The sequence below is a fragment of the Peromyscus californicus genome, unplaced genomic scaffold, assembly GCF_007827085.1.
Source record: "Peromyscus californicus insignis strain IS unplaced genomic scaffold, ASM782708v3 Scaffold_4__1_contigs__length_199733344, whole genome shotgun sequence".
NCBI classification, from domain to species: Eukaryota; Metazoa; Chordata; class Mammalia; order Rodentia; family Cricetidae; genus Peromyscus; species Peromyscus californicus.
In genome coordinates, this window is record NW_026294562.1 from 31,245,115 (window position 1) to 31,271,494 (window position 26,380).

Below are 26,380 nucleotides of genomic sequence, written 5' to 3' on the forward strand. Positions count from 1 at the left end.
GCTGACTGCAGGAGCTCCGACTAGATGCTCCGACTTCCTGCACAGCTGAGTTCTTTCTAGAGAAAGAAGTAGAAGCACCCAGGTGCGTCTGGGTCTTTATTGACTGTGGGGAAAATAATTTCAGGAGGAACCATGTACAATAGCAAATACCTATAATCCCAATATTCAGGAGGCAGAGACAGGAAGAGCAGTAGTTCAGAGCCATTCTCGGCTACATAGTGAGTTCCAGGCTAGACTGAGATATATAAGGCCCTGTCTCTAAAAACCATAAAGAATAAAAGAGAAAGAAAGGAGGAGATGTATGGGGGGGTCCTCTTTCCCTCTTGGCCTGTCAGCCATCAGTCCAAGAGGGTGACAGAAAGCTTTGTTCAGGGCCCATGAGCATGAACAGAGGGAGGCCTCAGGGAGGCAGACTTCGGTGAATCAGCTCAATTTTATTCCAGAGTATAATGAATATATAGGATTGGGGGGCTTGGGGACAAACTCTAATTCACATTCAATGGCAGGCTTCTATCACAGGGCTTGGTGTGTGGCAGTAGGGTCCTGTGGCAGAGCTCCTAGCAAAAGTCTTCTCAGCAGGAATCTGTGCCAAGGGTCAAGCTAAAGAAGAATCAGGCATCTGGTTTAGAGACAACTTTTAGGTCAGTCCTCCAGGCCCAGGGGCATTCTCCAGATAAGGGCAATAGAGAGCAGGAAGCTTTGCTGGAGATGGGGGGCGTTTCCATATAACCAAGCTTAGAGAAAGCTGCCAGGCTATGGCAGACTGCAACCTCTAACCAGCCAAGAATGTATTCCAACAGAAAGGAAAGGAGAAAAAAGGAGGAGAATAGCATACATCCAAGGCAAGGCAAGGGGCCATGTTTGGCCTGTGGGGGCTTTGGATTGCATTTTTCAAAGGATATAATCTATAGCTAAATATAAAAGGTTATGCAATAATGTTTTGATATGCTTATTTTTATCTGGATAATTTCTTTCATAAAAAGATGATATGGTGGCTGATGAGTGTGTTATACAAGTTTAAGATGAGAAAGAAGAACTGATTAAGTAAAAACATTAAGTCACAAGGGGTCAAAAGAATTCTTACTACAAACACGAGGCAAAAAGAGGTGAAGACATAAGTTTAGACAATAAATATACTCCTTAACCTGGTTTTTGAAATTTTCTCAGAAAAATACAGATTGATAGATGAGAAGAAAGCAAGGTTAAACTTAAAGGCCACATTTGTTTTGGACATGGTTTATCAGCTGCTTTAATACTCTGAAGCATTTCTGAGAAAAGAATAATCTATATGCAGACAATCTTCACCGTACTTTTTGTTAGTTGTATTAAAACTCTTGACTTCCAGTTAGCAAAATACTTCATCCAGGGACATGATGAGCTCTTTACCTTTCTCGTGTCTCTTTAATTCTTCCTGCCTTTCCTTCCTATCTCAGTTTTAGTGGCTGACATTGTTCTCAGAAGGTAGTGGGCATATATGTCTTGTTTCAAGTTGTAAAGAAAAGAAATCTGTTATTTTGTTGAGGAAACATAGATACATTGGTGGCAATCCTGGAACAGTACCAGTGGAGGCAAATCCGACCACTAAAGTAGGACATCTTAGCTCAAGTAGGAAATATGGGGGAAGATGGTTTAAATCACTTTCTGGAAACAAGAATACATTCAAAATGCTGGGATGGAGCTGAGTTACAGACCACTTGCCAAACAGGATGAAAGTCCTGGGCACTCTCTGTCCTGCACAGATGAAAACCAAATTCCTGACTGGGTATGGTATTGCCTATTCCAGCACTGAGAAGTATAAACAGGAAAATTATGAATTTGAAAACAGTCTAGGAATAGTAAACTCAAGGCTGTCCAAGGCTACATTATCAGACTGCATATCAACAAATAAAAACTAAAGGATAAGAAGAATGAGGGTGAAGAGGAAGGAGAGAAGGAGAGAAGAATTTGGAAGATTATTCAGCAGCCCAAGGGAAACCTGTGCTGTGGGATAATGCTGTTGTACACTGGTTTAATAAAACACTGATTGGCCAGTAGCCAGGTAGGAAGTATAAGTGGAGCGAGCAGACTAAAGGAATTCTGGGAAGAAGAAAAACAGAGTTAGGAGTTGCCAGCCAGACTCAGAGGAAGCAAGATGTGAAAGCAGAACTGAAAAAAGGTACCAAGCCACATGGCTAAACATAGATAAGAGTTATGGGTTAATTTAAGTGTAAGAGCTAGTCAGTAATAAGCCTGAGCAAATGGCCAAGCAGTTATAATTAATATTAAGCCTCTGTGTGATTATTTTATAAAAGGCTGCAGGACTGTGGGTGAGAGATTTGTCCTGACCATGGGCCAGGCGGGACACAAAAACTTCCCACTACAAACTTGAGAAACAAACAACATAGTTAAGGGAAACATTGCATCACAGGTTGTTTGTTTAGGTTTTTTGTTATTCAGTTAATCTTCATTGATTATCCCCCATAAGCCTTGAAATATAACACTTAATAAAAGGCATGGTCAGTTCCTCATAGAGTTTACTTTGTAGAAAGGGAGATCCCTAATAATCAATCAGTAGTTATTCAGGCTATTAGACTGAGATGGAAGCCATTGGATTGCTTTAATCAGATCAATAGAATTATTTGACTTACCCTTTTAACACGGCTCCTATAGCTGCCAGGTTGAGCAAAGATGGGGAAGTATTGGGCATGGTGGTAGAAGAAATGACAGTAGCTTTATTGACTGTCATAGAGGAGACTGAGAAAAAATGGCAGATACCGACGGACTTTGAGAGAAAAACTCAGAAACTTTACTGTTGTACTACATGGTGGAGGAAAACAAAGAAACTGAGGATAGCACTGAGGCTACTAACATGAATATGGGGCAAGGGGAGTTAGTACTAATGGGAATGGAGAGGGGTACATTGGAGTGAAGAGACAAGGAGCTGAAGGAGGAAGGATGTGGGGAAATAGAACTCTTGGGGCCCTTGGCAGATAGATGGCTTGGAGAAGTGTTTGGCAAGGAGTTGTTGGTTGTCTGAGTGTTATCCTGAGGGACCAGATGTGGGTAAAGACTAGGCAGAGTGTGGAAGCTGATAGTAGCTCAACATTACTATGATAGCATGAATGGATTTGTGTAGTATAGTATTGAGGAAATACCTCAAACAAATAAACAAAAATAAAGCTGACCAAATGTCATTTATATATGTTAAAGTATAAGAATATAAAATACTTGGCTTAGTAATTATAAACAAAATGTTACTAATCAGATACATATGAGTTGTTTCCTGTATATAAGGGGGGAGGAAGAGATCTATGCAGAAAAAAAGGAAAATGAATAAATAGGAGAACATAGAGTAAAGCTCTGATTGATTTTTAAGAGTTCAACTCACAGAAACAGAGCAAATAGGGACCAGTGGAATCTTTGAAAATGTCAGAAGCATTTTGTGCCTTAAAATTGAGAAGTGGTTCAAGGAAGAGTTCATAGAACTAGCTTTTGAATTTTGTTTAAATGACAAGGATAGAAATAGAGAAGGTTAAATGGACAGGGAAAATGGAGCTGGTTGGAGCCCAGGAAATACTGTGGCATGGGAAACAGGATGTCTCACAAGAGGGTAGGCTTTTCAGGGGAGGCATGGCATCTCCGTACATATATAGGTGAGTGAGCTGATGCAGTGGCTGGAGCTATGTAAATCCTGACTGAATGTTTTGTTTCCTAGGTGATACATAAAACAAGGACAAAAACAGAATGGCGGTGGGGTAGACATATGAATGGCTTAAGGAAATAGATGGTGAGAGAAAATGGAAGTTTAGAAATATGATGAGATTACCATGTACCATTAAGGTCCAACTTGATGCATGGAATTTCTTATCTAAATTAAACAGCATTAAGAAAGATTAATTACTTAATTTAGTGATGAGGTTTTGCTTTATAGCCCAGGTTGATCTTGAACTCATTATCTTTCTGCCTCAGTCTCCAAAGTTCTGGGATTACACGTATGCACTATGAGGCTTGGTTTGAGGGTTTTTTCCCCCTGGGATTACAGGTGTGCACTATTGGGCTTGGTTTGAGTTTTTTTTCTCCACTTTTTTCTTTTACCTGGATTCAGGTTCGATAGGCAGATAACTGGACTTCACCAGGACTGTTATTTTTCCAAGAGAAGATGACTGATTGAGGGAACAGGTTATTGAGGACACATGCAAGAATGATCAGAATGTTTGATTATGGAATTTGGACGAGGCCAGGCCAGTGAGAAGTCACCGGATCAGAGGACTTTAGTTTCATTGAGTTGAGGAATTTTTGGAGTTAGATTATAAGAGTGGCTGAACATGATAGGAATTAAAAGTATTTTTTGTCTCTAGGTCTAGAGCCTATACTGGTAAATCTGTGATCCATTCATAAATTCTTAGTTTGAGGCTTATTGAAGTAAGCTGTCCTATGATTTATTGATCTCTTTCATGTGTGACCACAAAGTGAACCAGAGCATGGCTGCATTTGACTTCTGTGCTCAAATATAAAAGAAATTCATCACAAGAAGACTGGATGTATTTCTCTCGGGATGTGCCGACCTGTAACCTCTGTAAATGGAAAACTGCTTTTTCCAGTGGGCCTTTCAGCTTATGCTTGTCTTTGTAGAATACAATGAAGAACTCTCTGATGAATATGCACATACACACACATGTAGGGGTATACATGTGTGGGGTATGTGTCTGTTTTCAAAGAAATCAAACTGAAACACAAATTAATTGGACTCAAATCAACCTCTTCATAAAGCAAAACAAAACTAAGAGTCCGTGAAATCCTTTCATCATTTTCTTTCTTCTCCACAGCTGTGAAATATTTGTGCTGTCTTATGTAACAATAGCCACAATGCTCTAATGCAGACTACAAAATATTTTAGTGTTTTGTGCTATATTTTCTTTTTCTTTCTTTTATTGTGTGTGTGTGTGTGTGTGTGTGTGTGTGTGTGTGTGTGTGTGTGTGTGTGTGTGTATGTGTGTATTCTATGTACCAGTTCTTGTGGGTGTATGCATAAATGTCCATGTGTACAGGTGCATGTGTGGAGCCCAGAGATAAACACTGGGGGTCTCCCATTGCTCTCCACTTACAGTCTCTCACAGAACTGGAAGCTAATTGATTCAGCTATGCTTGCTGGACACTGAGCTTCAGGGATCTTCCCATGTCCACAACCCCAGCACTGGAATTATAGGTGTGTGCTGCCATACCTGCCTTTCCTCTGGGGTCTTCAGATCTGAACTCTGGCCCTTATGCTTCCAGGGCAGGCACTTTATGATTGAGCTATCTCCCTAGTCTGGAAGTCACATTTTCCAATCAGATGTTTTAGTGTATGTTTGGATGGCATAACCACAGAGCAGCGTATATCAAGAACAAATACAAATGCGAGCAGGTGATTTAGTCCCAACCATTTATTTTTAGGACATAAATATGAAGTAAATGTACCAAATACAAAGTAGATATATAAATATGCTACCCAGTGCAGACAAAATGCTTAACTCAAGTCAAATAAACAAGAACAATTAGAAGTTTTATTGGAATAACCAATCAGGTAAAGTGAAACAAATCTGGAAGAACAAAGGCAATAGCAACATCACTTAACATCACTTAGAATGTGCTCACATGATAATTAAGCTTTCTGCCAATACCTAGAAGCCGAAAGAATCCCAAATTATTTCATAAGAAGTATCATTATAGCCAACAACTAAGTTTCCAGCTTTAATTATTGGACAGATATTTGTGAAGCACCTGCTATGTGCCACGAATTGCTCTAGGCCTTAGGAGATCCAGGATCTCTCTCCTACAATGTATGTTCTAGTGGAGGATATAGATAAGGAAGGAAGGCAAATCCCATCAAATGATAAGCCCACTGAAGTTATTGTTGAGAAAACAACTTTCGTCACACATAGCGGTCCAGATGCTGTTTGCCTTGATAACTGAGTCCTGAGTCCAAACTTAAAATATGTACGGACGCAGCTTTAGGTCAAACTTAATTCAATTAGACACTAGGAAAGGAAAGTAGGATTTAAACCAAGGTCTAAAGATAATACGGCTGCCCTGGAGAGAGGGAAGAACAGCTACATGGTCTTAGTGTAGAAATGAGTTTACTGTTTTAACTGAGGGGAAAAATTGTTAGAGAAGGCTTCTGAAAATTTAATATGATCTTGTCATAGTGGGTATATAACTGAAATTTCAGAGCAAAAGGCTGACTGTAGGAGTCTCAACAGGCTAGTCCCAATATCCCAGCTAAAGAGATGGGTAATTGTGCAAAGCAGAGAAAGAAAATGTAATAATTTGGGAAGAACAGATAAAAGGGGTCTGATGATGTTAACTTCATTTTGGGAGTACTGACATGGAGTTTTAGGCTTAAGTAGAAAAAGAACTGGGCCATCGGTCAAAAGATGTGCATAATTAAGCACTCATGGCCAAGGCATGGTTGATCATTGTCTTATTCTGGTTCTGCATGGTGGTCTCAAGAAGTCCTGATTGCTTAAGGGCAAGAGCAGGCTCTCAGATGATTACCCATGTTTCAGGGTACAGTCTCTCCTTCACAGATTATTGTCCCTATGGGTGTGGGAGGTCTGTCCCACTAAGTGCTGCTCATCCAACCTGAATACAGGTTTAGGACGATGATGTCAGGGGACTCTGGAACAGGACACTAAAAAACCGCCAGTGGAGTGTTTCAGTCATGTCTTGTGTAGTGAGACTAGAAGGTGTAGATGTAACCAACCTTCTTATTAAATAAGAAACACAGAACCAATGCAAAGAAGAAAGCCAAGAGGTCAGAGCTAAGAGCTAAAAACTTACCCTTCCTCCTGCAGTGGTCCTACCTCTCCGAACCAGAGCTTTTCCATGCTTGGTATTGAGATTAAAGGCATGTGTATCTAATAATGGCTGTATCCCTGAACACACAGAGACTTACCCAGCTCTGCCTAGCAAGTGCTGGGATTACAAGCATAAGCCACCACTGCCCTGCTTTCCTATGGCTTGCTAATAGCTCTGACCCCCAGGCAACTTTATTTATTAACATACAAATAACATTTAAATACAAATAAAATATCACCATAAGAAGGGAAGCAAGGTAGGTGAAGCCCCGCCTCCCCAGTTGTCACCATCCTGAGTGAGTGGCATCCTATGTTCAGAGGGAAGCAGGAGGACTCACAGTGGGCAAAGGATGCATAAGGAAGGCAGAGGCGCCAGGCTCTCCTGTTCATAGTTATCTTGCTAAGTGCCTATTGTAGTTTTGCGCATGGTGATAAGGCATTTGCTTTCACTCTTAGCACAGAGGGAAACATGATACATTGTCACTAATACAGTGTTATCACCTGGTTATTTATTTATTCTGAGATAGGGTCTCTTGTAGGCTCAAGGCAGCTTGAAACTTCTGATTCACCTGCCTCCACTTCTAGAGTCCTGGAATGACACTACCATGTACTTTGGATGCAGTGCTGGGGTTAGCATGCAGGTCCTCCTGTATAAACCAACACCCAAACTACTGAGCTGCACACCAGTCTCTGGGTAATGTCCTAATCATTTCTTTGTAGGATTTATGAGAAGAATCAATTATAGAAGATCACTCCAATTAAAAACCTATTGCAAAATAACCAGTTGTGGTTGGGTGATATGTTTATGGGTTTTCTTTCATATCAGCTACTTTATTCTCTATATTCTATACTAGAAAAAAATTAAACATAGACAATAGTAATAGGAACTTAAAGAATATGGAATAGAGGGGTGAAGGCTCTATGACAATTATATTCTCAGCAATGGAGCTGTAGATGATTAGATAACTTGGTAAAAATCATGTTTCATTGGAAATTTTAAACTGGAGCACCAAATTAGGTCAACAAATTCACATTTTACTACCAGATATAGCTATTTTTTTCTTATTGTAGAAATGTGTGCCGGGTTCAGATCTCCTGATTTTTAGCAGGAAAATAACGCAGATCAGAATTGCTTTGTGCCTGTATTAATGCCCCTTTTCACATCCATTTTTTCTCTTTAAACATTTGATTAGATTTTCTTAGAACAAAAGACTTCTGTTTCAAGAACATTTTAGAGACTCTGTACTGTTGAGTCTGTACCTTTTCCTAAGATTGTTAGGAACATTTTAACCTAAATAACAGATTGTTCTAATTTGTGTCCTGGGTAATGCAATTATTTATGTTTTCATGTATTGTATATTCATGTGACTATTGCACTGACAAGGTCCCAGACACACAACTGCTCATGTCTTGGATTATTAAAAGGGACATTTATGAGAAATAAGAAGAGGCAAAAGAAGAGACCAATGAAGGAAAAGTGAAGATTATTCAGTTTACCATGGCTTGATTTCTGTTAGGAGGCTCCCCTGTGATTATTCAGTCCAGAGATGCTCTTGGAAGGAGGGTTCTAATAGAAGCACACTTCCTGGTTGGTAACTTAAGCTTATCACAGACCTAGGGCCTGGTGTTTTTACTCTGTGATTTCTGGCCTGGACATCTTTGCAGAATCCATTGCCTTCTCTAGGGCTGTGACTCATCCAGGGAAGCATTCTGCCTTTGTTGATTATTGAAGGGCTACAAATCTTTCTCTTTTTCTCTCTCATGTTTTTAGATTTATTTTTATCTTATTTCATGTGTGCAAGCATGCCTGTATGTGTACTATGTGCATGAACATGTCATGGAGGCCAGAAAGGGGGTGGGGGGGGGTTATATCCCCTGAAGCTGGAGTTGGGGTTTGTTGTGAGATGCCACGTGCATGCTAGGAAACAAACCTGGTCCTCCAGAAGAGCAGCAATTGATCTTAACTGCTGAGCCGTCTCTCCAGCTCTCAGATGTCTTGTCTTTTATCATTCTAAACTGTCTTGAGTTCTCCCAGAAAGGAACTGATCAACTAGACAGAGACAGGGACATTACGAGTTCTCTTTGAAATCTCTTGTTTATAACTAACTAGCATAAATAACTAACATTTTCTTCCTTTTTAAAAGCTTTGGCTCTTGCTAGTCAAAGCCAAGCTGGAGGAAGTTCAGAAAGCCTGCTCTTTCTCAATGACTTTGGCCGATAGTACTTTGAAAAATATGCTTTAGTTGCCTCTGATTTCCTCTCTGTTTTCTGTTTTATGAAGCAGACCATTGATGTTAAAATGGAAAGAAGTAGAAGGTGTGTGTGTGTGCATGCATGCACGCGCGCGTGCTTAAAAGGCCCAGACTGAATCTTCAGTTTGTATCACCATTTCTTATATAAAGAAATAAATATAGAATGGGAGAAATATGCAACTCATTGGTATGATAAGGGACTGGGTTTCAGATTATAGTGATGTCTGTACAACATTTGGATAGACTAAAAGCCACTGAACTGTACACCTTAAATAGGGTAAACTTTATGATTGGAGTTCATATAAATTAAACCATTTAAAGGATAGAATTTTATTCCAATTGTGATAACATCAGTCAAAGAAAGACTTGGTCTTACTTGGGGATGTACTGGGGGTGGTGTCACATTTGTGTTAGTAGCTACAGTGCCACTGGGATGGCTAAGTGTCGTTCAGAATGTTCAAGTATTAACAGAAGTCACATGTTCTGGAGAAATGCCAGGGAGAAGAGATTTTTGTTGGGATGTTGTAGATACTTGTACATTGACTTGATGCTTAAACAATTGTGATATTTCAGCACCTGTCTGACATTTTGTGTGATTCTAGTCTGAACAAAGGTCTTCCTGGTTCTAAGTCTAGGTTTTAAATATCATTATATAGAAGGGACAAACACTTCCCTGTTCCTTTTGATAGATCTCTGCTCTTAAGGAGCTTTGCCCCTCAGTTTAAAAAATATTTTAAAGCAAGATCTAGATTTCTATTATTTTTTACTGGATACTATAAGCAGTTGATTAAAAAAAAACCCAAACAAAAAGAAACATGAATAATTTCCACACATTGGCATTCACTTGCACCAGGTGAAGAGCACCTGTTCAATTCTACCCCAGGTAAATGCTCTTATTCTATTTTCAATTTACACGTTGGGGACTGAAGCTAAAACGGCACAGCTGCAGAAATGGGAGCGACAGTAATAATCTGACACTTGAAGCAATGGCTTCTGAGGACTATTTCGCCCTACATCTTGCAAACTTGTGTGATAAACGAAAAAACAAAAACAAAAAAAGGGGGATACTTCTGAACATCCTTACTGAATTTTTTTTTCTTGAAATAACTTGTTTCCCTCAGTCAAAATTTTACACTTGTTATCAGAGGGATCCATTTTAAGCCTTCCACAAGTTTTGACACATGTCAGTTTGTGCCATTTTATCACCAGAATATGCCCACTTTGCCCCAGGCCACTTGTGACTCATTAAAAAGTGTGTGCACCCTGCAAGTTAGAAGCCAATCTGCAGTACATCAGCTTCCTAGAAATCACTGTAGAAAGTCCTCGGAACCGTTTCCAGAGATGAGTATACTAGCCCACTCAGAGCTGGTGATTTGTTGTCATTTGTGTGGCTTGCAAATTGTGGATTTGTGTGAAAATGGAAATTGAGGGCTTCGCTGGCTGAATTCAGCCTGTTGTGAGATCCACTCACAGAGGTCGTTAGATAGTCAGCCCCTACATACACAGACCACCATCAACTCTGAACAGCTTCAAGGGACCAGAGATGAACACCAGATAAACTGCCATGATTAAAAAGAAAGCGACCTAGGATTTTTATCTTCTTAATTTTTTTTTTAATTGGAGGCCTCATGTACCTGCCAAAAAAAGCCTAGCTCCAGGGTGTGTGGGCAGGGGCTGTCCCTAAATCAATGACTAGGGGCTTTCTTGTGCTGGCAGACAAGAGGATAAAGGTAAGAAAACCAGTTGGGCTTTGAGTTTTAGCCTCAGAACACAGAGCCTGTCTGTCCTAAACAGTGTTACCAAGCAGCTGGAGAAGGGATGACCCAGGCTTCCAGTCCCAAGCCTCAGGGACCTCTTGCTACTCAGTGCGTTTCTGAGTCTCTGCTCAGGGCAGCCTACCACCTCCCTGTGGAGAAGCCTTGCAGGGGCATAGGCCAGAGGCCACAGACTGCTCCTACAGATACTTGCAGCCAGGGCAGGCAGAAGAGTGAATGTTCATCAGATGTCAGTCAGTGTTAATGAGGAGCAAACTGACCAGTCAAGGCCTTAGGGACAGACAGCGTGACAGACAGAAGCTGCTTTGTGAGGCTTCTGTTCCCCAGATTACTACAAGATTATATAAATGAGCATCTCTTAGCTCTCTGGGAAGTGAATGCTACTATTCTTTTTTATTGCTTCCCCTTCGGATTATTGCTTTACTAGATGTAACCTGGCTTGTCTTGTAAATAGACTGTGCAGCACTGCCTGGCTGGTTCTCTCTACTCTCTATGATGTTAGGTAAATCAGTAAGTAGTACAATCATTAGTGATTGCAGGTGGGGAGAAGGCTCTCTATGGCTCCTCTTCCCTCCTCCAAAGACATTTCTAAAAAGCATATTGAATATTTTAGTTCTCATTTATAGAAGCTTACCATGACAAACTCTTTTGGATTCTTTTGCTCCCATATTTGTTTATGCAGTTTATGCTATAATGCCATATTCTTTCTCCTGCATTGTTTTGAAGTTGTCTGCCCCCTGGTTTTCTGCAAGCACCTGAAGGACAGGCTATCTCTCACCATGTATCCAGTTTCCAGAAGAGGGAGGATGTGTGCAAAATTATACCTGACATCGGTTCATTGCAAACTGTTGAACAAATAGGTTTTCAACCAATGTGTGCTCCGTGAGTGAGCCAGGGAATGAAACAAAAGTTCTGTTTCCCATTCCGAGGGCTCCTTCCCATTAGAATGTACAAGAGGAGAAGGGAACATGCATTATAAAACCCGAGCATTCATCTGATACACATTACATGGTGTATCACATAGGCTACTGGTGGAGCAACTCCATGGTCCCCCAAAGCAAGAGGCAAACAGAGAGAATATGGGGAACCAGTACTGGAAGGTCACCAGGAAGTAGTAGGTCTCATTTTTCTGCCCTCAACTTTTTCTTCCCTGGATCCCAGGGAAATATAACAAATGCTAAACATTTGGAATGATGTATAAAAGAACACAAATACCTTGTGAAGGAAACTGCTTTCCAATGTAAAATATCTGGACAGTGAGCTGTGGGCTACTAATCATTTAAGAGAGTGGGGGCATTTGGTAGCCATCCTCTTTTGTGTAGGGCAGAATTGCCAACAAAAATCATGAAGACTTTTCTAATGTTCTTTTCCGTTTTACTTAGTTCCTTATCCACAGAATCAAGAGACTGATCCAGAATATATGGATTTGTGTATAAATGCATATTATTATAATCCATGTATACCTCTCTGTACAGTGAAGACACCGGGATCTGAGTTTTGGCTGCACTCAATTACCATGGTTCTCCCATTCATCAGTCATACGGTCTTAAATAAGTTATTCACCTTCTCTCAGTTGTACTAGGTTTTTTTTTCTTTGGGGCCACCAACCAGTTCCCAAATTATGACGCAGAGACTTATTAGTTTTGAATGTTTGGCCTAGCACAGGCACATTTCTGCCTAGCTCTTTTAACTTAAATTAACCTGTTTCTCTTTTTCTACTATTGGGGGATTTATTAAGGCAACCCCACATAGTTAAAAAGGAGGTTTATTTGGGCGTAACTTACAGCCAGTAGAGGGGTTAGTTACAGGATCCGGGAGAGGTACAATGCAGTCCAGCAGTGTGGTCTACCATCCAGCATCCAGGATTACAAGGAACCAAGAGACCTGGCACATCCTGATATCTGGTCTTAAGGGCTCCTGTCTTGGCTGCACCCCAGGGGCAGGTCATAGGTAGGCGTGCATGGCAGTTACCTGAAGCCTCACTGGGGCAGTACTTCCAGATCAAAGCTGGAACAACTCCCTACTACAATCTACCTTTTGCCTTGGGGCTTATTACCTTTCTTACTTCTGTATATTTTACTTTACTGCTTCTCTGTGTCTGTCTGTCTGGCATCTGTATGGCTTCTTGTTCTTGCCTCTTCCTTCTCTCGTTTGTCTTTCATTACTCTTGAGCCTAGATTTCTCCTCTTATTATTCTCTCAGCATGCCAGCTCCACCTATCCCTCTCCTAGCTATTGGCCATTCAGCTTTTTACTAGACCAATTAGGTGCCTTAGGCAGGCAAGATGAAACAGATGCAACACATCTTACATAATTAAACACACATTCTTACATTGTTAAGCAAATGCAGCAAAAACAAAAGTAACACATGTTTACACAGTTAAATTAATATTCTGCAGCATAAACAAATGTAACACGTCTTTGCCTAGTTAAAATTATATTCCTCAACATTCAGCTGCACCTGTCTCTTCTGGAATGCAGTGATAACAATAGTACCTACTTCACAGAACTGTTTTTAACTTTTTTAAGCCAAAATTTTTCTCTGTTAAGAGACTTCATTTTTTTTAACTAAAGTGTAATTTTAGTTGAATAGAAAAATTGAACAGAGTGTAGGGGATTTCAATATTCCTGCTCTCTATAGATAATTTCCCTGCTAACATACTGCATTGGTGAGGTGCCTTTACTATAATTGATGGGACAATGTTGAAGCATTGACCGAAGTCCATTATTTACATTAGAGCTCTTTCTGTGTATTATTTAGCTCTGTGGGTTTCTGCCAAATACATTGTGTGTCCACCTTCAGTGTAGTATAAAACCCCACTTCACTCTATCCTTCCATCCTTTCCTCTCTCTTAGTAATGTTACTGAAGTAAACATTTTCTCACTTCATATTCCACTTGTTCGTTGATGTATCTTAGAATTTAAAAAAATATTTTTATGTTTACATTATTTTTTTGCAGACATATTGTAATCACTTGGAGTGTTTTACATAGGCAATCATGTAATCTGTGAATAGATAGTTTGATATCTTCCTTATCCATCCCCAGGCAACTTTATTTATTAACATACAAATCACATTTTAGTACAAATAAAATATCACCATAGAAGTACAATGGTCAGTGTCAGTGGAATGGTGTGAAAAGAATGCCTTTGTTCTGTAGTCTATCTGAGGGGAAAGTTCTAGTTTCTCACTATTAGGCAGATGTTAACTTTAAGTTTCATTTTCTTCTTTTCCTCTCATTTTTATTTTATTTTTCTTTTCTTATTTTTGAAGTCAAGTTGAGGAAATTTCGTAAGTCACTGAAAGGTTTTTTTAATCATAAGTAGATATCTTGTCTCCAGCTACTGATATAATCTTGTGATTTTTCTTCTTGTGCTTTTTGGTATGGTGGGTTATGATAATTGGCTCTAGAATGTTAAACAGGACTTACATACCTGGGATATACCCTACTTGGTCATTTCTTTTCTCAAGGTTATGTTGGCTGTAATCTAACCTTTTTCTAATTCCTACTTTTAGATCTTTCTTTTTTTCTTTCTGCCTTTTCTGCATCCTAAATTTTTTCCAACATAAACAGTTTGTTTTAATGAATAAATAAATATATGCATGGTTTATATTTAAATTATATTTGCTGATAAAGACAACTATTCAAACCAAATAGTAACTATGAAACTAGTGTTGCTTTATCGTAAGCTTCACATGCACTTTATACTCAAAGGGCAGGGAAAGTGTGCATATCACACTTTAGACACTAGGACAAGGGAAAGAACAGGTGTTCAGTGAAGGCCATGCAACACAACTGACCTGTCATCTTCCTGCCACAGAACTAGTCTAGAGGTAAAGATGAGCTGGGGCCGATCTTGACCACCCCCAATAGCCCTTCTCCTACTGTTAATGTTAGGCCAAGGGCATTAGCTACAGAAGGTATCCACAGTTTACCCCAGAACAGTATTAGAACAGGACAAGGAAGCCACACTTCACTTTTTCAGATGCATAGCAGTGGATGAACTCTATCTCTCAAAGGCTCAGAGCAGAAACTTCCTATCAGCATTTGTACCAATCCAGGCTCCCCATATCCAGCATCATCTGCTGAGCTGTCTGGTCCAGGGTATTGGGAACCTTTATCTTTCAATCTCCCTTGTAGATTTCAACTCCTCCAGGTGTTTCCACGGGCAGGAATGGTACCTGACCAGTTTGGACATGAGCATTTTGGGGCTGTCATTTTTAACAGACAATCTGATTTCTGTACTGCAGTCTTCACCAGAAGGTAATTTATTTTTCTGCAATACACAAACATTCAAGGCTCCTATAGCTTGTGCAAACCCTGGAGGACCAGCCCATTCAACAGCATGCGGTGTCTGGTTGTATCTTCTACTACCTTGTGGAGTCTCTGCTTCATTTAGCAGATCAGAGATAAGATCATCTCTTGCTCTGAGGGCTTGAGTCTTGTGTGATTCATCAGATTGGACATCTGAGCTTCCTCGTGACACTCTCTGCTATTCTTTCTTCTCAAAGTGTCCCATAATCCTCCGTCTTTGGGTTCTCAGTGTTGGGCTCGCCTTTTGCTTTTGCATTTGTTCTTTCTGCCTTCTCATTGGCTTCTTGTTCAAGGAAAACCATCCCATGCTTAGTTTGCTTTAGCATCACTGAGCATCCCATTAAAAGCGACACTAGGACTTCTAGTCTAGGCATGAATGGCAGCAGAGTAAATCAGAAAGAGAAGGTGCATCTTAGAATTTGATAGGTTTTGTTCTTAGTTTCATTTGTTCCAAACAGTTCACTTCTCTTGAGACTTCTTTTAGCAAAATGTTATCAAGCAATGTGGGGTTTTAGCTACATTTCTGTTATTGATTTCTAATCTAACTCATTGCTGCCCTGAGCACATACTATGTGTGATTCCTATTCCTTTCAATTTGGTTAAGTGGATTTTTTTTTAAATGACAGAATGTGGTCTACACTGAGGGATGCTTCACATAGGCTTGTGGAGAATGTATTACTCTGTTGGTGAATGGCTTATTACACAAATGTGAACTGGATCTAATTAAATGGTGGTGTGTTCAGTTCAACTATTCCCTTACTGAAATTCTGCCTGCTGGATCTCTTACCAACTGCAGAATATTGAAATGTCCAACCTGAATAATGTATTATTCTATGTCTCCTGGTAGCTGTTTCCATTAGTTTGCCTCATGTATTTTGATACTGTATCATTAGACATATATTCATTAAGGACTCTCTGTCTTCTGTAATCCTTCTATGACTATATAATTCCCTTCTGTATTTATGATGGTGAGCCTTGCTCTAAAGTCTGCTCAAAACAGAATTGATATAGCTACTTCTATTTTCTTGGGATGGATGTTAGCGTGCCTCCTTTTCCTTAAGGATTTTTTTTCTTTGTAATGAGGATTGAACCAGGGCCTTCATTGCACATGCTAGGCAAATACTCGATTACTGAATTGTAGCATTGTTCTCTATTATTTTGTGTTGAGATAGGTAGCACTAAGTGGACTCAGTGGCTTTAAAAATGAGGTCCTTCCATTTGTCTGCAAACCTCATGATGCCATTGTTTTTCTCTGCTGAGTAGTATTCCATTGTGTATATGTACCACATTTTGTTTATCCATTCTTCAGTTGAAGGGCATCTGGGTTGTTTCCATGTTCTGGCTATTACAAACAATGCTGATATGAATATAGCTGAACAAGTGCTCTTATGGTGTGGTTGAGCATTTCTTGGGTATATGCCCAAGAGTGGTATAGCTGGATCTTGGGGGAGATGGATTCCCAATTTTCTAAGAAAGCGCCATATTGATTTCCAAAGTGGTTGTACAAGCTTGCATTCCCACCAGCAGTGGAGGAGAGTTCCCCTAGCTCCACATCCTCTCCAGCATAAGGTGTCTTCAGTGTTTTTGATCTTAGCCATTCTGACAGGCGTAAGGTGGTATCTCAGAGTTGTTTTGATTTGCATTTCCCTGATGATTAGGGATGTTGAGCAATTCCTTAAATGTCTTTCGGCCATTTGAGTTTCCTCTGTTGAGAATTCTCTGTTAGTCATCCTGAGTGAGGTAACCCAGACTCAGAAAGACAAACATGGTATGTACTCACTCATAGCAGGATACTAGACATGAAACAAGGATGACTTGTCTGCTACTCACATCACCAGGGAGGCTACCTGGAAAACAGGACCCCAAGAAAGACACAGGGATCGCCCAATGACAGAGAAATGGAATGAGATCTACATGAACAGCCTGGTCATGAGTGGGGGTAATGAAAGGCGAGGGTTGAGGGAAAGAGAGCTTGGGGGAGCGGGAGATCCCAGCTGGATCAACAACAGAGAGGGAGAACAAGGAATAGGAGACCATGGTAAATGAAGACCACATGAGAATAGGAAAAAGCAAAGTGCTAGAGAGGCCCACAGAAATCCACAAAGATACCCACACAACAGACTGCTGGCAATGGTCGAGAGACAGCCCAAACTGACCTACTCTGGTGATGGGATGGCCAAACACCCTAATTGTTGTGCTAGAAACCTCATCCAACTACTGAGGGATCTGGATGCAGAGATCCATGACTAGGCCCTGGGTGGATCTCTGGGAGTCCAATTAGCGAGAATGAGGAGGGTTTATATGAGCGAGAATTGTTGAGACCAAGGTTGGATAAAGCACAGGGACAAATAGCCAAATGAATGGAAACACATGAACTATGAACCAATGGCTGAGGGGTCCCCACTGGATCAGGCCCTCCGAATGGGTGAGACAGTTGATTGGCTTGATCTGTTTGGGAGGCATCCAGGCAGTGGGACCAGATCTTGTGCTCATTGCATGAGTTGGCTGTTTGAAACCTGGGGCCTATGCAGGATTGTTTGGCTCGGCCTGGGAGGAGGGGACTAGACCTACCTGGACTGAGTCTACCAGGTTGACCTCAGTCTGTGGGGAAGGCTTTGCCCTGGAGGAGATGGGAATGGGGGGGGGGGTTGGGGGGAAGGTGAGGGGGACGGGAGGGGGGAGAACAAGGGAATCCGTGGCTGATATGTAGAACTGAATTGTATTGCAAAATAAATTAAAATAAATTAAAAAAAAATGAGGTCCTTGATGTTGGAAGGGGAACATGGTGGAAGGAGAAGGACATGTCCTATTTACTCTTCTACTGCCACGATGAGAAGCCATGACCAAGGCAGCTTATCAGAGGAGGCATTTCATTGAGGTCTTGCTCACAGTTTCCAAGGGTGAGTCCATGATCATCATGGTGGGAAGCAAGACAGCAGGAGCCATGACACTGGAGCAGCAGGTGGGAGCTTAGATCTTACCTAAAAGTTGGAAGCAGTGGAGGGGGGAAAGAGAGGCAGAGAGAGAAGGAGAGGGAGATGGAGAGAGAGGGGGAGGGGAGTAGAGAGGGACAGAGGGAGAAAGAGAGAGAGACAGAGAGAGAACTGACTGGGCCAGGCATGAGCTTTTGAAATCTGAAAACTCACCCCCCAGTGATGCACCCCCTCCAACAATGTCACATCTCCTAATCCTTCCCAAAACAGTTCTGCTAACTAGGGACCAAGAATTCAATGATGAGGGTCTGTGGGGGCCATTCTCATGCAAACCACCAGAGGGAGGAACTGGAGAGGAGGAATTGAAGTACAGATTTGATCAAAACACATTACAGGCATGCATGTGAAATTCTGAAACAATAATAAAACAAAAGAATTAAACACAGGTACTGAGTCTTGCTGTCTCTTACCTCCAGTGTAATGGGGTTCTCTGCTGTACAGGAGTGTTGTTGACAGTGTTAAGTGCTCTGTATTCAGATGGTTGGGTCTCAGTTTTTAGTGAGCTGGTGTTGGATACTTCCCTTTTTCAATGTCAAGGATTGTGGGATTGGGCACACTCTTCCTCCTTGGTTAGTTAAGCTTTGATAGAACTCCTACTCCTAAGTTAGGCTTTGCTAAAATGATATCCTTAAGGAGAACAGAAAAGCTATGGATATCTTGGACAAAGGAAGATTTTCTTCCTGGGAGGAAAACATAAGGATTTGCTTTAGCATCATGATGAGAATGTAGTAGAGTTCTTATAATAAAACTCATCACAGTGAAACTTGGCCTACTATATGACTTTCTCTTATGTTCAAGGCCACTGGGTTCTCTGTGACCATATTGTTCTGCTGGAACTCAAGGAATGTTACTCATTCTCGAGTTGCTGTTTTTCTCAGCAACTTTCCTTCTCTTATTAAAATGATAGGTGCAACAACTCCTAACCTTTTTTAATTATAAATGTAGTGACCGTATGAATGACTTCCGAACAGTACATGGCACAAAGATGAAATTATGTTTTTCATTCTTACTATTTCATTGAAAAAATGGTCTCTAATCATAATAATTTAATACAATACAGGTATCATAATATTAATACAGTTCTCTGAGTGTGTTGCAAAGTATTTCTAAATGAAATTCCAGGATAATAGGAAGGATTTACTATGATCAGATGTCTGCATTTTGAGTTACAGATGGCTGTTATATGAGAACACGTTTGAGCTGTAAAGAGGACCAGTCACCTTTAGTAGGAAGGAAGAGCGAGGAACATGAAAGACATTGGTAGAAATTGGGATCAAGGTAGTGTAAGTTTGGGAATAGAAAAGATGATGAATCAGATAATAGCCTCTTTAGATATTTGACCCCATTCAGAACTGATACAACCAGCTCTGTCTTTTGTATTCAGGATGCTACTTTCTGATGAGCATTGCTATTTGTGCCAGGAGATGCCATGAAACAGTTTATTCCAAGCAAGACTGCCCTTTGGTTCATAGCTGTCACTACAGTTTAGAGCAAAGTTGTCACAGATGTTTGGTCTGCCCAACCTCTTTGCTCAGACAGAGCCTCACCATCCTGATTACTGTGGGCTTGCTTGCTTTGTGTGCTGCTGAGTTTTTCAGAGTTCATGATTGTCACAGCATTTGAAAAGCAATAGGAGAGCATTTCTTCTAATCTGCCCGCTGGTGGTCCCATCAGCTCACCATAGAGTGATTTTTTATGGCCTAATTCCCCTGAATACTCTTTGCTTGGCATTACTTTTCACTGTTTTTCTTGCTACCAGGACTTCATGGTCAACAACAATGACTCACTTACTTAAAAAAAGTATTTTATTTATTATTATTGTGTGTGTTGGGGGAGGAGGGTAGCTAGGGTAGAGCTAAGTATCCTTCCACCTTACCGTGGGTTTTGGACATTGAACTTGGGTCAAAAGGCTTGTATAGAAAACACTTTTTCCACTGAGATACCCTCTTCACCTTCTAATGCTAACTTTGGTATGTGGTTCTGTTTGAGTAATTTCATATTTATAAAATTGGAAAGATCAGGCTTGCTGCACAGAGAAGGTTGGACCTTAACTATATCATGAACATTGAATTTATTCTAGACCTAGACGTTGGTTCCAGTATGACTCTTCTTAGTCTAGATCATGTAAGTTAGTAGGGGAGGTTGCTTGCGATAGTGATCCTCAAATACCATCTCTCTCGGAATGATTGGAACCTCTGGGAGAACAGCCTGGAAGGCTGTATGTTAGACCGTAACTGTAACATTGCAGGTCAGAAGATGGGTTTGAGGCAGTGACCTGCCCCCAACACACACACACACACCAACTACAAGTTGGTTATGCAACAGGACCCATTGCAAGTGAGGTCGACACACCCAGGAGAAACGCACTGCCCATATCTGTAGTGTTGTTCTCATGTCCCTACTTCTGCTACTACCACTGAAAAGGAAAGTGAAGCCTAGCATGGTGTCTGTATTAGTCAGTGTCCTGTTGCTGTGAAGAAACACCATGGCCACAGCAACTCTTATAAAGGAAAACATTTAATTGGGGCTGGCTTACATTTCAGAGGTTTAGTCCATTATCATCATGGCGAGAAGCATGGCAGCATGCAGGCAGACATGATGCTGGAGAGGTAGCAGAAAATTCTACATCTGGATCAGCAGCCAACAGGAAGAGAGAAAGAGACACTGAGCCTGGCATGAGCACTTGAAACCCCAAAGCCCACTCCCAGTGACACACTTCCTTCAACAAGGCCACACCTACTGCAGTAAAGCCACACCTCCTAATAGTACCACTCCCTGGTGACCAAGCATTCAAATCTATGAGCCTTTGGGGGCCATTCCTATTAAAACTACCACAGTGTCTCATGCACTTGAGAGGTTAGGAAAGAGTACTGCCCCAAGTTCAAAGCTAGCCTGAGTTACAGTGTAAATCCCTGTCTCAAACCACAAAACAAATCAAAAGAAGGGAAGAAAAAAAGGAAGATTAGAGAAAGAAAAAGAAGGAAGGAAAGAAGAAAAGAAGGAAGGAAGGAAGGAAGGAAAGAAGGAAAGAAAGAAGGGAGATAGATGGAGACTTGATTTTTGTCTCTCCCTTTTTATTAATGGGATACCCTCTGATAGTTGGCATTTACACTTAAGGATGGGGTCAGTAAGTTGTTTACCACTTTTTTTTTAATTTCCCAAGAGCTATGAATGATTTTTATAATTTTAAAAGGTTGGAAATGCAATCAGACGAATAACATTTCATCACATATGACAGTGAAATGAAACTCAAGTATCAGTTTTGCTAGATTCCAGCCACACTGGTTTCTATAATTCTTGTCTGTGACTACTTTTACTCCATATCAGCATATATGAGTCATTACAGCAGTGATCTCATGACCCCCAAAGTCTGGAGCACTCAGCCTGTGGACTTCACAAAGAAATGTTAAGAGCTGCTGATGTAAGGAAACTTGGGCAAGCGTTACTATCAGTGTCTCCTGGTGTAGGAACCAAGTACGTCTCAGATCAGCAAGGTCTCCTCAGCTCAAGGGAATGGTGTGCCTTGGGTTCTTGAACCATCTTCCTTTCTCCTGTCTGCCCATGGCCTGGAAAAAGGCTCCTACAGTCAACCCTGACTTTGACTCCATTCCCTCTTGATGAAAGGTCTGAGTCTGAGCTTGGGCTGCAAATTACATGGCACCTCTGCCCTATCCCCCCAATTTCTGGATAACTATCATGGTATGACAAATTCAGGAAACACTGACAAAGTTAATGTTTTTATTTCATAGATAAAATGATGGACTTGCTTGTGAAGAAATTAAGGAATTTATTAAAGGAGTGACCAAATGCCAATCTTTTGCATGGACCTTATACCATGTGCCTGGAGGCTATTGCCAATGGACTATATCTTTGTAGCCATACCAGTTGTGACAGTTTTCAGAAAGCAGGTTACACTGTAAATGTAAATAGATCCAGAGCTTACCTTGGTAGAGTTGAAAGTGTTTAAAGTAGAAGCCAGGAGACCCCTGAGGCTCCTGTTATTACTTTTCAGTGGCAGCTCTTTCAAAAGTGAAAGGGCCAGAAAGCTTGATGTGGGGAAGAATGAGGCATTAATAAAGAATGATCTCGAGGTACTCTGACACCAGAATGTGTAATCCTCCTCTCTAATTAGCATCAAAGCTTTCTCTATTTGCAGAAGAGGATACGTGACTAGACTTGAACTTCTAAAAAAGATGTTTGAACATCTGCTGACTGTCCTAACATGAGGCTCGTTATTATCTACTACTGTTTTCTGCTGTCTGAATGGCTACTGTTATTAATCTTCCTCACAGAAAACCGTGTTAATCCTGAATGTATATACCAACCTAAGGAGTCCTAGTTACCATTTCTTGCTCTGGAAAGGACCAAAGCAGCTGTTACAAAGATCAGGGGTCAGGTTGAGGGTGTAGTATACTTACACAGTATATGTGAGGCCATGGGTTTGATCCTTATGACCACTATATATATATATATATATATATATATATATATATATATATAGATAGATAGATAGATAGATAGATAGATAGATGTATATGTATATGTATATATATGTATATATATGAAAAAAGTTTATGAGGAAAGAGTAAAGGAAAAGAGGAGGGTATCATGGCAGCTGTTGAATGTATTGGTGACTTAGATTCACTAGCTACAGGAATTTTGGAAGTAGGCAGTCATGGTAGATGCCCATAGTCCCAACACTAGGGAGGTTGAAACAAAGCGTGCATGGGTGGGTGGAAGGGGATAGGAGTGGAAATAGAGGGTTGAAGAGCAGTCTTTGTTGATGACTAGAAAGAAATTCAGATTTTCAACGGACTTAAAGGTCATAAAGTTTATTCTAAAGCAATTTGGATTAAACATTACAGGTCAAACCTGGCTCCCTCAGTGAATTGCAAATAGCTAGCATGACTAACCATTTGATTATAGTCAAATATCCTTCAAGCATGACTACTAAGGACACACAGAGTGATAGACAGTAGAACAGTGACTTTAGTCTTTAAAATAGTAATTCTGTTGATGATCTGCGGTTGTTGCCTCAACAGTTGTGTGGGACAGTAGCCTGCCTTGTTTGTTATTTTATAGCAACAGAGTAGAACTGTTCTCCCGGGGTTTGCTTCATACACTTCATATTTAAGTCAATGGCTAAGCTGTTAATAGCTAAATAGGGAAAAATGTACCTCAAACCAGACCAAAATGAAAATAAACCATATTTTAATAATCGTTCATAAATCAAGAAAGATGAAGGTCTGATTATTTTTCCACTTTGTTTATCTAAATTTTGCTTTGAAATGTCATTTACCTATCAATTGCAAGAAGGGACTTTATCAATAATGTGAAGGCAAGGTTTTATTTGGGTCACTGGTTCAACTTGTGAGTTGTGACCCCTTTGGGGATCCCATATCAGATATCCTGAATACCGGATATTTACATCACAATTAATAGCAGTAGCAAAATTACAGTTATGAAGTAGCAAAACAAAGTAATTTTCTGGTTGGGGGTCACCACAACATGGGAATCTGTATTAAAGGGTCACAGCATTTAGGAAGGATGAGAACCACTACCTAAAGTAGACTGTTACATCCACTATGAAATGGAAGGTTATTGAAAGAACTTATTTTTATATCTTAACTATATACTCCAGTTTTGGGCATTATATATTCAATAACAGAATACTAATGTAAATGTAAAACACAAAAAGTTCGAGTTCCAAAAACTCAGTTTCCAAAGTCAAATATAATAATGAGAAATAGATAGTGCATATTCTTCTCTCTCAGGCCACTAACATTGAAATTTAACAAGACCTTCTGAATTTTTCAGTTTCCCAGGGGCATATTACTTTGATGTCTTTTCAATTAACTATATACAGAACACCATGAAGAAATACTCTGGGATGTTGGTCTAATAAATCTCCTAATAATGTTTTCTCTCTCTTCAAATGGTTTATTCAGATTGCCATTTTCTGCAGCACATTATCAGAGACACTGGAAGAGAAGAAAGTGATGTAGTTTTAGGCACCAGAATCTCTGGAGACCCAGAGTTCGTAGTGGGTATGTGCAGTGGATACCACATTCATCCTAGCTCTCAACTCCATCTTTCCTTCTCATTCCTCCTCCTCCTCCTCCTCCTCCTCCTCCTCCTCCTCCTCCTCCTCCTCCTCCTCCTCCTTCTGCTCCTCTTCATTTTGTCTTTTATTTTTTTACTTTTTTGAGACAGGGTTTCTCTGTGTAGCCTTGGCTGTCCTGGAATTCGATCTATAAACCAGGCTGGCCTCGAGCTTACAGAGATCTGCCTGCCTCTGTTTCCCAAGTGCTGGGATTAAAGACGTGCGCCACCACTTCCTGGCTTTTCTACTCCATATTGGTGGTCAGAAACCACTTTTGAGTAGCCACAATTTTTATGAATAAAGATTTATTGCGTAATAAAAAGACTTGCCAGTTTTTTCCTTTCACCATTATGTGAGTTCTGATGGTTCAACCCAGGCCATCGGGTTTGCAGGGCAAATAATTTTGCCTGTTTAATCATCCTGCCAGCCCCATCTACTATTATTCTAAGATTTGTTTCTGTATTCTTCTTAAATTTAGCATATGTTATCATAATCATTTGCAATAAATTTGGAACTCAGAACAAAAGTATATAATAAAAATTAAAATATTTCCTAATAAAATGTCTTATACATAGGATTTTTGCATTTTTATTAATGTATATGACTTTTTTTTTTTTGGTTTTTCGAGACAGGGTTTCTCTGTGTAGCTTTGCACCTTTCCTGGAACTCATTCTGTAGCCCAGGCTGCCTCGAACTTACAGAGATCTGCCTTCCTCTGCCTCCCGAGTGAGTGCTGGGATTAAAGGCGTGCGCCACCACCGCCCAGCTATGACTTTTTTTGATAAGGTTTTTTTTTCTGTAACGCTGGCTGACCTTAAACTTGTGATCCCCTTGTCCTTGTCTCATAAGTGTTGGAATTACAGTGGTACAGCACTGTGCCTGGCCATATATGTCTTTTAAATACATCATGAACACATGGCTTCAAATGGCCCAGGTTTAGCTAGTCTGTGATGACGTAAACCAAAATTTATTTGACTAATAGAATGTCTTTAGAGAGGATTCTGGAAGATGGAAGAACAGGAAACAGCATGAATCTTTCTAGACCCCGGGCAATTTTTCACAGACAGAATCTGTTAACTGCTTTGGTGCCCTGGAGTCTATTAAAAGCTTGCAATTTCCAGAGGAAGGATTGGGTAGTAAATTGTGGTTAGCCTTGGACAATTCTGGGTGTTAGCACAGTATTGACCATCTACTTCTGACCTGTAGTCTCATGGCAGGCAGTTTCACACACGTCCTTGGAGCCATAGTTGGTGAAAAGCTTTCTTTCTCTGCATAACAGGGTCTGTGTCCTGATGGCTGACCATGGAATCTTATAAAATACACAGAGCAATCTGCTGTGTCTTGCTGTGACACTGATAGCCTTCAGCTCATGGTCCTTATGCCTCTGCCTCTGTTTTGTGGATTACATGTGTGCAGCACTATAACTGGCCAAAAAGAAAAAAGAAAATTCAGATATGTCCCATAATATAGATGAATCTTAAGGATGTTGGATAACAAAAATAAACCAGCTACAAAAAGATGCTTTGTAATGATTCCCTTTAGGAAGGTGCTCAGAGCAGTTGAAAACTTTGAAACAGAAGACAAGTGGGTGAGAGAGGCTGTTGGAAGGATGACTATTTAATGGATACAGATGCTCAGTGTTGCCATGTGTAATTAATACCACAGGACTGTAGACCGAAAGGTGGCTACAATCGTAAGTTTTGTGTCTTGTGTACTTTATAATAAAAAATTGGGAAAGGAATGATTATCTTCTGATGTTGATCTTTTAATATTTAAAGGAATTTTCTTTTGTAAAGAAAAATAAAGGGTAAACATGGTAGGGTTCATTTTATGTTATTTTAAAATATTTGTTACTTGGGAAAAGTAGTGGTTCTCCCAAGACCCAATGTTGTTTATATGGTTTTAAAATGTTGCTGAGTTGCCAGCCACCATAATAATTGACACTAATTGGAACTTACTACTCTTTCACTGTAGCAATGTTGAGTCTTAGGGATCAAGCTATTCCTTTCATCCAGCTGTCTTTGTCTGTTCCTTTCCTAGCAACAGCTCAAGTCTATGTTGCAGCTGTGAGTCTCTTCTCTATATAGATAACTATTCCATTGTGAAAACGAGCATTCAGTATTGGTC

At 40.3% G+C, this 26,380-nt stretch overlaps 1 protein-coding gene and 1 pseudogene across 1 annotated transcript in view; one reads left to right on the forward strand and one right to left on the reverse strand.

Annotated features, from left to right (window-relative positions):
* The window catches only part of Prkg1 (protein kinase cGMP-dependent 1), a 1,138,884-nt gene that overhangs the window by 780,019 nt on the left and 332,485 nt on the right, over positions 1 to 26,380 (forward strand).
* Positions 14,865 to 15,483, reverse strand: LOC128094492 (V-type proton ATPase subunit E 1-like; annotated as a pseudogene).